Source organism: Belonocnema kinseyi, chromosome 10 (genome assembly GCF_010883055.1).
Source record: "Belonocnema kinseyi isolate 2016_QV_RU_SX_M_011 chromosome 10, B_treatae_v1, whole genome shotgun sequence".
Classification (NCBI taxonomy): Eukaryota; Metazoa; Arthropoda; class Insecta; order Hymenoptera; family Cynipidae; genus Belonocnema; species Belonocnema kinseyi.
Window position 1 is genome coordinate 53,068,948 of NC_046666.1, and position 11,146 is coordinate 53,080,093.

Sequence of the window (11,146 nt, forward strand, 5' to 3'; positions counted from 1 at the left end):
CGAAAAAATCTATATATAGGTTTTTGAGGTTGCTCATTAAGAATATGAAGTCAGATTTTGAAAATTCAATATGGCTGCCATTTTGGATCCGCCATTTTGAAGGGTTAGGGCGGAGTAGGTAACAAGGATCGGGGGTTAAGGAAATTGGATTGTAGGGGTTTAAGGTCAATGATACGCACGTGACCGGGTTTGGGGTTAGAGGAAATCGGGTTATGGGAGTCTCAGGTTATGGGTTCGAAAGTTACCGGGCTTGGGGGTCAAAATAACGGGTTTTTGACCCTTTTAGGTTAGAATATCTCGAAAACTGAGGGTGATGGAATTTTTCTGAGGTCAGATTCGGATTCAGCGCAGCAAAAACCTTCGGGTATAGTAGGTCTGGTCTCTGGTTCTGAGAATTGTTGGCCTGTGTAATTTAACAGTTTGGTTCAAATTGTATCTGTGTTAAATGAACCTATTTTTTGCTACTATTTGTTGAGTTAAAATACTTTGTGTGAAGTATTATATGGTTGGAAAATAATCTTTTTTTTTATAAAAATTTGAATAATTTAAAAAAATGTGTCCTTCATTGTTAAATTAGAATTTTTAAGTTGAAAATCCATCTTGGGAGAAAAATTATTACAGGCCTAACCCTATACCTATTTTGCTATAATATCGTTTTGTAAGGGATAGGGTTAGCTCATATGCAAGCTTTTTATGGTTTCTGATTGTGCCGTGTACTTGAAAAGTTTTTAAAATAACGAAATCTGACATCAGAAAATATCACCTTTTAAGTGTAGCTTTCACTTGCGTGCTAACTTATGACAATGACACCAAGAATTGGCGGCCATTTTGTTTAGTCTGACAAATGAAACAAGAAATAAGATCAAATTGATTCGAATAGACAGATCATTATCATCTCGAGTGTCACATGATCGTTGGAGCAAAATGCTCTGAAACAAAATTGATACTTCTTTTAACTGCGTATAAACACTACCTGATTTTAAATAATATTTTTCCCAGAGAAAATAAAATTTAATTAATTATAAGTACACACATTTTTAAAGTTTATGAGATAGATATACTTTTCGACTTTTTTCTTACAAATGATGCGTCGCTGATTCGCTATAAACCCGGAACCAGTATATAAAAATATATTATTTGAAACTCATACAATCTTATAAGGACGAGAGAAAGACAGTAAATCTCCGAGATGTTTCTCACAGTGCGTTGACAAAGTTTGAGTACACCTCTATTTGTCTTTTTTTTGTAGATATTGCAAAAATAGTGTAAATTTCAATGTTTACTTAAATGTTCAATAACTTCCGAAATAATCCACATTTTTTAATGTTCTGAGGCTCATTTTTAAGCTATTTTTCATTGTATCACAACAGCTTATTGGTATAAATCTTAAATTATTTCTTATCAAGTTGTAAGAGCTTGAAGTTGCAACAAAGAAGTTCGTTAAATTTGAAAACATATTATCTGTAAGCAAATCAGAAAAAAATTAAATAAATATATATTTTGAGGAAATTTTATAAAAAATTCATGAATATATGTATTTTATGTGGCAGAATAGTCAAGTGTTCCCATATAAAATTAATTTCTTTTCGATCGGGTTGATTGGACTCTATAGGGTTTTTAAATGCTCTTTTTATGTATTAATTCTACAAAAATATCTTTGTTGCCACAGAGAATATTGCAAACTTTGTAACTTTTTGTTACAACTTCAAGTACATACAATTCGATAAGAAAATCTTCACTATTTATACTTATAAGCTGTGATGCTGCAGTGACAAAATAGCTTCAAAATAAACACAAGAACATTAAAAAATGTTGATCATTTCTGAAGTTATTGTAAATTGAATGAAAAATTGAAATTTATACTGGTTTTTTAATATCTTTCAAAAAAGTAGACAATTCGGCTTCCCCCTGGGCTCATTTTATACAGAATTTCGAAAGAAATCAACCCTCTAAAGAGAAAGTTTTTCAGATTTGGCTTAAGTAAAATCAATATAACTTAATCTGTAATCAAAAAAGAGGTTTACTACACGGAGAAAACGATATCGCATAAATTGGAATATATACCGTAATTCCTGCGCTATATGCTGCAATTATCGCATTTTAATAGCGTGAAATCGTGATGTCGTACCTTGCAAGATTTTACATAATATTACTTTATTATATAATATATACGATGGTTCTAGTAATGACCAAGCGATTTTAGTGAATTACAATATCGTACGAAGTTCTGGAACCTGCTTCTACGTTATCATATTGCGCTTTATTTCAATATAGAGGTTTTTCGATATCATTCTGCGATCTCTTTTTCTTCTTGCTAACCTTATTACGCTAAAACAAAAATAAATTAGTGAAACGAATACAAAGGATGTAAATTTTGTAATGGTACTCTAATCTTCTTAGGTATATTTTTATTCTATACATTTAAATTAACCTTGGTTTTTGGGAAAGACATATATATGTGGATTTAAAAAGTTAAAGCCAGATAACATTAAAAATCACAAGAAACTAAGATTACAAGATTACCAGCGATTGCCTGGAATTACACATGGTTATATGGTGTTACATGAGATTCCATTTTCCACTTCAGATTATTCAAGTTTCATTCCTTAAAAAGTAAAAATAAAAATTTCTTGATTTTCATAATAATCTTTATTTTTGTTTGTACAGAAGTAAATTCTTCGTCAACTGAAAACGGAGTAAGCTTATCACGGCCACCGTCGTATGGTCGTGACTCAATTATAACTCACATTGTTATCGGGATAATGGGCTTATTGACGTGACTCGCAAGTCATTCCCCGGCGATGATCATATACCGTTCAGTTGTACTGTTCGACAGGAGAATGGTTATCCTAAAGTTCTTGGTATTCCAAATAGAAAAACTAAAGGAAATTACAACTTTACAACTCGTCTTGTTTTCAGTGGGAAAGTAAGATATTGTGTGCTGCATGTAACAGAACATGGACAAATTTTGGGAGTTAAGGTTCCACCATCTGAGCATGATTCGAGTCCTGACTGTTATCGAGGTAAGAGAATATGGCATAAAATTTTTTGATTACCTAGAACCTAGAAGGGGTGTTTACTAACCGCCAGGTTTTGCCACCTGTTCTATTGAAACTTCAGCCCGAATTCAAATTAGATGAATAAGTAATTTATTTTTTAAACAGATTGATAATAAAAGTTTATATTCAAGTTTAAAACAGAGTTATAGGAACAGAGTTTAAAATAAAAAAAAAAGTTTAAAATAATAGCATTTATGAAAAATAATTTCGATCGAAATTAAGCAAATACAAGTTCTAAAATTTTCACTGTTGGTGCTGCGGTGGTGCAATTGCTAGCGCCCCTCACAGTGATTTTTTAGCACTTATTTTTCAATTCATTTCGCGTTATAAAAATTGATTATGATATAGTATTTCTTACAGAGACCTCTGTCGTATAAAGATAAAAAACCACTGGTATCAGGCCTCTAAAACAATATTCTATAAAAGTTTATAATTTATTTATAAAAGAAAATTAAGTGGGACGATGGTCGTAGGCGCTAAAGCGTAGGAGAGTCGTGGGACCAGTACATCTAGAGAAACCGGTTCTCTAAGTTCTTATTGTTGCTCTTGGGGGTGCGGAACCCAACTTAGACTGTAGGTCCCCCTCGATCTACCAAGTAAGTGTGTGAGGAGTGTGTAAAGAAATAGGGAAGAAGGTTCAAGAAAAAGGTAAGCCCTTAGGGGACACATTAGAAGCTTCCATTCAATAAAAGAACATCAAAGCTTGAGTCATTAAGTTTGAAAATGTAATATTTTAGGAAATGGTCAGTTTTTTTGCGTTGTTCTGATTTTATAAGGCCAGTTACACCAGCCTTGTCCCACTCTTAATTTTCGGGTTTTCTATATCCCACTGAATTGCGCCCGAAATGCGCTCAAGTGTGCCACCGATACAAAATTTTGCGCCAGAAAACTGTAGGCGTTATATCAGGTGTAACGCGGGTGAGGGGGCTAGATTCATGATACGCCCCCCCCCCATTTAAAAAATAAAAGTTAAAATCAAATGACCTTGAAGATTTTTAAATGCGCTCATATGCGCCATAAAGAAAACTTTTTTCCCCACATTGATAACCGAGTTATCAGCGATTAAAATGGGGGACTTGCGCCGTTTTTCTAAACTAATAAAATTCTGACAAATTCGCCATAGCTATCTATTATAACTTAAAACGAGCTCAAATGTTCCACTACTACAAGATTTTGCGATAGATAATTAACAAAGATATCGTAATTGGGGGGAGGGGCTGGGTACCGCTGGTATTAAATCTTCAAGAGTGATGTGCAATATAAAGTTGCGAACATGGATTCCCTCTTGTTCAAATGCGCGCATACACAGAAAAAGGCTGGTGTTAAATTTGCTGCAGCTTAAATTTCATTGGGCTCCCAATGATCATTTGAGAGAGTTTTCAAGTCTCAAATGTATTCCTCTGAACGTAGGTGCCATGTGGGCATCTAGGGGAAAGTATCATTTGGAGACTGAATTTTGGCTCATGCAGAGTTGTGGAGTTCTGAACCGCGCTGTCAGCCACCTGAATACCTGTCAAAGCAACTATTCGCTTTGCGATATTAGCCTAAATAATTGTTAATAAGGAAACCAATTGAAACAATATTTACCTAATTTTGAAATTTCTTTCATGTAATAGGGCGTACCAGTCACTTAGAATAAAATTATATCATCCTAATGCAACTTCCAAAAGTTAGGTTAGTCATGCCTGTCGATATTTAAACTAAAGCCGAGATCTATAGAAAAAGTCATGACCGTCTACATATACAATAAGGTATTTTCACTCCAATCACTAGCTCACTTCACTTCGTTCAAAACTGAGGGGATAACAATTGATCAAATGCATGGGAATCGGTTAATTTTTGCTCTGTTTTTCTAATGTTTTCGTGGAAAGTAATTTTTCTGTATAAGTGCAATTGAATAATAGTTTTTCTTTTTTAGAGACTATTTAATGCAATAATAAAATTATAATAATATTCATTCGTGCGTGCGTTAGAGCTGAGTGCTGGTTGTCTACCCTTTGAAGCGCGATTCAAAATTATATTGAAAAACAATTTTTGTAATTTAAATAAATAATTATTAAAATATACACGAGAATGTATACAAATTGTGTAACTTTTGATTTCAGACAAGAAAAAAATTTATAACACATATATTTGATGAATAACAGTTTATTTTCATTGAATTTGAAAGACTGACAAATATTTCTCAAAATATTTGTTAATAGATACATTTTTTTAAATACCACATGCTATTTTAGCAGCTTGATATATAGAAGCTAATTGCAGAATATAATAGTGATAATATTTGAATAATTCTAAAACAAAATTTCAGATTGTTCTTTTCGATTGAGACGTGACAAAACGACGCTTGAAGTAAAAAAAACGGAAAGCATAACTACAATTCAGTCACTTATAAATAATTATTTTCAATCACTTTTCCAAGAAGTTTCTTTTTAAATTGAATATTTTGTAAAATATAATTTGGTCTTTGGAATTCACTAAAAATAAAGTGTTATTAATATTATATATGTGTTGTATTTTTTTGCCTGAAATCAAAGTTACGCAATTTGTATATATCCTTGTGGATATTTTAATTATTATTTACTTAAGTTACAAGAATTGTTTGTTAATGTAATTTTTAATCGTGCGTCAAGTACGGCCAATGAGCGGTCAGCCCAAACGCAAGCGCAGTAGCTCAGGGTGCCAACATTGGCATCATTGGTCCACAGTACAAACCGGAAAAATAAATGAAATCAGCCGTCAGGAAAAATTTGGGATATGAAAACCTCAATAAGGTATTTTCACTTCAACCATCAGCTAACTTCACTTTGTTAAGAGCTGAGAGGGAAAAAATGGATCAAAACTTTATTTCTTTAATATATTTGTAATTAATCATCATTATTATTTTATTATTTAATTAAATAGTAATTAAAAAATAAAAACTATTTTTTAACTACATTATATAGAAAAAATTACCTTTTACGAGGATGTTAGCAAAATAGGGCAAAAATGAACTGAATCCCATACATTTGATCTCTTATTTTCCCCTCAGCAATCTACGAATTGAAGTTAGTTGTTTATTGAAGTGAAAATATCCAATAGGCTTTTATTTTATCAGTTTGAATGTTCCCGCCGCTATATTTGAAACATTGCAATGTTTCATGAAACTTTTCATCAGGCTAAAGTTTCATGCAAATTTACATCCCTACTCATCGCAAAAAACAAATTTGTTTTTATTATACAATTGTATTTACCTTATCTTTCATATATGGCACTAGCCACAGCAAGATTAGATATCTAAGATATCTTTAAACTTCCGCAGAAAATCTAGCGGAAATTTGTTCGAACGACCAGGCATCAATTTCGATGCAGACGGTCACGACTTAGTTTGTACATCCCGGCTTTGGTGGTTTGAATGTCATATAGTAGGTTTTGACTAACCTAAAATTTGTATATTACATCACGCTAAGTACTATTTTTATTCCAAGACTATTTAGTCGCTGGTAAATGGGAGGAAATAAAAATTTAGGTAATTATTATTATAAATAACCTGCTTATTAACATCTGTTTCACTCAAATAACGACCGACAAAATGATCTTGACAGGTGACTTACAGTTTGTAGACGACACTTCACGTTGCACTGGATGAAAAAAAAACAGTGTCTAAATGATGCTTTTCCCGTAGATTCTCCGAATGAACCTGTGTGGTTCAAATTTTTTGCAACTCTATTGAACACTGATTTCGGTGTACATTGGAGGATCTGCGATTTTCTGTGTATGCGCTGTAACATTTTTTTAATAATCTTAAAAATTGCCCAGTTATGGAGGTCGCAAATTTTCACGAAGTGATAACCAACAGAATAAAGAGTTTACAATTCGAATTGATAAAAGGAGTTTCCTATGGGTTTCGTTGCTCATCACTTTGTAAAATTTGGTGACCTTCATATCTTGGGCAATTTTCAAGATTTTCAAAAAAATGTAAGGCGCATTTGAGCGCATTTGAAGTTATGAGAGATAGCTATGATGAATTTAAAAAAATGTTATTAGCTTAGAAAAATGATACCAGAGGCCCCCCCCCCTCCATTTTGATCGCTGGTAACTCGGTTATCGTTGTGGCCAAATTTTTTCTTTATGGTGCATATGAGCGCATTTGAAAATCTTCCAGGTCATGTGATTTAAACTTTAATTTTTCAAATAGGGGGATAGCGTGGCGCTACTGTCACCCCCCAAGTAACATCTGATATAACTCCTAAAGTTTTGGGGCGCAACATTTTTTATCGATGGCGCATTTGAATGCATTTGGGGCGCAATTCAGTGGGCGATAAAAAACCCAAAAATTAAGAGTGGGGGGCTGGTGTTTCTGACCTTATCTTACAATCGTTTTCTGTACAAGGATTTTCTATAATGAATTTCATATAATTAAAAAAAAAATGCTAGAAAAATCATTCTAGGCCTATAACCCCGTACTTATTATGCTATAATGTCGTTTCGTAAGGGCCATGAAATATCATGATATAATAATATCATGCGAAATATCATCCAGTATATTCTATTAACATATATGGAATCTCTCGCAATTCTATCCAATCTTGCAATCTACTCGTGAAAAGCAGACTCAACATTTTTTTGATTTAAGCTTACGTAATTTGGATTTTAAAGTGTTTTAAAAACTTTTGAAGAATTATTGTTTATCTTCAGAAAATTGGAAGCATGTATTTTCTTTCCAAGGTGATCCGAAAAATCTCAGTCCTGATGCTTCAAAATATTATATCACTTATCTCGGCGGGGACTTCGTGGTGTAGTATGAAGAAGGGAATGTATTATCACTAAAAGATGTGAAGCTTTACCTTAAAAATAAAAAGGACGATCAGTTCTATCTACGTGTTATTACCAGATATGCTGTTAGTGCCTCAGAGATCAATTGCGTTGGTGTAAAGTTTTTCTCGGCACGAAGACATAGACAAAACCAAACTGGTCCACTCGTTCTTGACAACACCCTTGTAATATTTGAGGCAGCTTGGCTTCATGCTAAGGATATACCCATTATAAAGTATGTACAATTTTTGTGATCTAAATTACTTAATAAAATCATAGTTAACCAAACATTACTCTTACTTATCCATATTGTAATGTGAAGATTTTTTTTTTAAATTCCCCTTTTCCTTGTATTCTAAAGAAGTCACTTTTTTCCGTTCTCTTAAAATATACAATATTTCAAAATACAATTTATTGTTCTTTTTGAATCTGCAAAATTATTTTATTCAAAACTAGAATGTTCTACCTTACGTGATAAAAGCTTTTTTTGATTTTACAGAATCATCTATTATAATTAATTTAACTTTCTTAAATTTGACTAACTTAAAACAAAAAAATTTGGATTTGAATACAGATTCCAGTGAATTTCGATGGATTTAAGGAATGTGGACGAGGTTACGGAATTGCGTGCGTAGTAGAAGTGTATAGTCGATTATTCTAATTTTTAATAAAAATGTAAATACGCTTAGAAAATTGAATTTTGCGAAATGGAAAAAAATTTTAATGTATATCAAACTGATTTGACTTTCTTAAGTTATTACAATTTTCCAACTCAAAATTACTCATTTTTTTCTTTAAAAATGAATTTAAAAGTCAATTCATTATGTTTTTGTGTTTAAAATTCAACTTTTTTGTTAAAAATTCATCCCTTTTGCTTGAAAGTTTAACTTTTTGTTTGTTTAGTTGCTCATTAATTTTGTTGTTTTTGGAAATTCACCTTGGCAGGTCAAAAACTTAGCTATCCATCTTTTTAAAATTGAAAATTCATCTTTCTTGGTAGGATAATTCTCATTCAAAAATTTAACTTTATTCTACAAATTTCGTTCTGTTGGCTTGAGAATTCGAAAATTTGATATAAATGTAATTTTTAACACAACTTTTTGGTCATAGTTGTACTAATTAGTTGAAAATTCGTCTTTGCTTATTCAAAAGTTAACTTTATCAAAGTTTTATTCTGTTTTTTTTTGGTTGAAAATGCAACTATTTTGTTTAAAATGCAAAACGTTTCGATTTCAGATCTCAGCCACTTATATTGAATTCAATATAAGTTTCCATTTAATTAGACGTTAGGCTGTCAACTTAATTACTCGTGAAATTTTACAGATTCAACTAGCGATACATAAGTGGGTCACCAAATATTAGGAGAAATTACTTCTTACATTGTTTGATATATTTTCTAATTTAATAATGAATAGCATATAATAATTTGTGAATGGTTATAAAATCGAAAATCGAAAAACAGAATAGTTTAATAAAACAATGCGATAGCGTAACATTTCTAACTCTGTTCAAACAATCAGAAAGTCATTGTGTGCAATTAAAAACATGAAAATGGAACAATGACCGTGAAATTTCAATCAAAGATACTGATGAACTTGAATCTCAGAAGAAGTCCATTTTTATTTTATATCATTTTTTCTTGAGCAAAAGATACTTTGTTGCATCTCAGAATCAACATATTTGTTAAAACTTAACTAATCACAAGTGAAATTTTCAAGATTTGATAAGTGCACAAAAATTAGTAATTCTATTTGTCAAGATGCTTCCTAATGCAATAGTGACAAACAACTAATTGCTTAGTAAAAATCTTAAAAATTAATTAGGACTGGATACAGTAATAAAGAGAGTTTATACCAATAGGAATAGTAACACAATTTTATTGTTGTTCCTCTTTCTAATTTTCCATAAAAAATTGCAATTATTCCACGAAATATGGATGTATAACAAATATATTTTCAAAAGTTTGTAAATAAATAATAGCTCTTTCTATTGAAACATGTCACGAGACTAAAAAACTTTATCTTGTATCATAGATTAATAAAAACTTTTAAACATCAATTCTGCTTACTGATGTTTTTTGTTCATAATCATTGTTATAAACAATAACGTAAAATAGTTTATGGAAAATAAACAATAATTTTAGTAGCAGGTATAGGTTTTGTAGTAGTTTTTGGGAAATTTCTAATACTGGTTGGTCTGGGCTGTTTTGGATTAACAAATGAAAAGTCTTAGCCATTTCCTCTCAAAAATACAAATATTCCAATAATAATTCATGGAGAGATTTTTTCGACATTTTTTGTTAGGAAATAATTAAATTGTAAACAAACGAACAAAAAAAAGACTAACTAGGATTCCAAAAATATCAAAATAATCGTAATCCAGACGGAAATGTTAGTGGCGACTGGATTAACCATGACTCTGAGAGAATGTTGTTATAAGCATTGATACATTGCTTAAGCAATTGATTTATTAAGTGAAATTGATAATTGTCTCATTCTAACTGAAAAGTTAAATGACAGATTAAATCTTCAGCAAATTGTGGAAAAAATGTAGTTAAACATTTTATTATCAGCAAAAAGTGGTATTCCATATATTAAAATTAATTTCTATCAAGAAAACCGCAAATAAATCTTAACTTGTGGGGACTGTAAGGGTCCACTTTAATAAGTATTTTTGCTCGTATTCTGTGTCTAATGTTAAAGAGAAGTATGAAGGGTAAACCTAATATTGACAACGCTGACTGGCAATGAAGATATTCTATCGCGTCTACCACGCGATATACACACATTTTCAACTCTAATATTTCTAAAAAATTTTCGTCTTATACAAATGAGGAAGCGGATGGCGTTTAGTATATGGGGCATTATTCCTCAACTGCCCCAACTCAAAAAGTCATGTTTTTCGATTGTCTCTAAATTCTGGGAATATTTTCGCCTACCCAACAGTAGTTAATCCACAAACTTATAGACCAGGATTACCAACCCTCCCCAAGTGAGAGGGGGTTGAATTTTCAACCCCAATGCCTGCAGGGGTAGCTTCAAACGCCTGTAACTTCCTTTCTAATTACGCGATTTAAAATTTTTATCAGGGTTCTGGAAAGTGCTTTTTACACTCTTTCATCCTATTTTATTATTTTAAACAAAAAAAATTGTTTAAACAATTTTTTCAATAAATCAATTGTTTATTTAACTTTTTTCGCAATTTAGGCATCTACGATTTTTTTTAAATAGTCTCAAGAGAAAGCTTGACTTTTTTACTATGAAAAATGTCTAATAAGAAAATGGACAAATTGA